Source organism: Herpailurus yagouaroundi, unplaced genomic scaffold (genome assembly GCF_014898765.1).
Source record: "Herpailurus yagouaroundi ecotype Mexico unplaced genomic scaffold, PumYag 100, whole genome shotgun sequence".
In the NCBI taxonomy this organism is placed as follows: domain Eukaryota; kingdom Metazoa; phylum Chordata; class Mammalia; order Carnivora; family Felidae; genus Herpailurus; species Herpailurus yagouaroundi.
Window position 1 is genome coordinate 80,518,009 of NW_024412391.1, and position 1,959 is coordinate 80,519,967.

Below are 1,959 nucleotides of genomic sequence, written 5' to 3' on the forward strand. Positions count from 1 at the left end.
GTTCACACTCTGTCTCACCCTCTCTCTCAAAACATAAATAAACATTTAAAAATTTTTTTAATAAATAAAATAAAATACTTTCTATTAAGTAAACGTTTTTTTCCAACGTTTATTTATTTATTTATTTATTTTGGGGTGGGGGGACAGAGAGAGACAGAGCATGAACGGGGGAGGGGCAGAGAGAGAGGGAGACACAGAATTGGAAACAGGCTCCAGGCTCTGAGCCATCAGCCCAGAGCCTGACGCGGGGCTCGAACTCACGGACCGCGAGATCGTGACCTGGCTGAAGTCGGACGCTTAACCGACTGCGCCACCCAGGCGCCCCTAAGTAAACTTTTTAATGAAGTATAAATATGCACAAAACAGTGAAAAAATCATGCTCAATACATTTTCACAAACAGAAGACCCCTCTGTGAGCAGTATTCAGAGAACATTAGGCAGAAGTGCCTGTGACCCCTGGGAACCATCACTCTTCCCCAAGACATGGAAGAGATTTTAAACAGGGACATAATGTGTCTTCAAGATGGTTAATTTTGCCTGCTTTTAAAGTTCATGTAAGCATAGCTATGCAACATACATGATTTTATATCTGGCTTCTTTGGCCCAACATCATGTTTGTAAGAATCATCCATGTCGTTGCATGTAGCAATAGTTTGTTCATTCTTACTACTATATAGTATATCGTTGGGATCACAATTTATTTATCTATTATTGTTAATGGAAACTTTGGCTATTTTCATTTTGGGACAACTACGAAAATGTGGTTAAAATTACTCTTGTGCATGTGTTTTGGTGAACATACATATACATTCAGTGAGGAGAAGGAGCACTGGATCACGGAGGAACTTCTTTTAATACATTGCCAAACTAGTGAGATACAAACACAAGTCTATAGGTGTACAAAATGAAGTCAAAGCAGGAATCCAAAGTTAAGCCACTAAGTGCCCAACCCACCCAGGACTCTGACATCTCCCATTTCAACAGACCTTAAACTTCCATTTTGATGGCTCTGTGGGATGTTGAAATAGGAGATAAAGCTTAGGCTCTGCCCAAGGTGGGAAAGATGATAGGATAGTACTACTCGAAGTGGAGTTTGCAGATGGGTCCACAAATTACCTGTTGCCAATCCATGTTGAGATACGTACAGAAATTAAGAGTATTTAGAAACTTTTATAGTAAATTTACAGTGCAGTAACATCTAAGCAGCATTCCATTTTTCTAGTAACTAATTTTGATCGTATTTTATAAAAAATATCTGTCTGTGATGTATCACAGATAGTTTCTAAAGCACTGTGAAAGGAAACTCATGCATAAAGCTATGACTGATCCTCAGATAGCTAGACCCTCAACAGAAAGGTGAACTAGAAAAAAATTATTTTCTCATTTGTTTCAATCTTAGCCTAGAGTAATGATGGCAGGGGAATTCTCTCACCAAAATTTGGAACCATAGTCTGGCTCCCAAGAATATGTGGTCCAAATTCATACTTCCGTTTGATTTGAAAAACTTCAAGCCAACAAGTGGTCCTGCATTAAAAGTGCTCCCAGGCACCTAGAAGAAACAAATTCAAATAAATGTTCTCCTGAAGGAAAAAATAAACCTCCTTTAAGTCAGGCTTCAAAGAATTACAACAGATAAAGGCACATTTAACATATGTTTATAATCATAAGTCACTAATATTGTGAGAAAGCAGAACCCAGTGAGTCAACAGAAACAGTAGATAACCAGAATCAGACTCATAGAGATTTCAGATATTGGAATTATCAGCTATAGAATACAAGATGTACATATTTAATAAATGTAGAAAAATAAAATGTTTCAAAAATATAGCTAAGGATAAGGGATCATCAAGATTGACCAGGCATTGTCAAAGTGAAAAACCTGATACCTAAATTTAAAACCCCAAGGACAGACACATATGCTTCTGACTATATGGAATATTAGACATTCTGGGAGGCCCT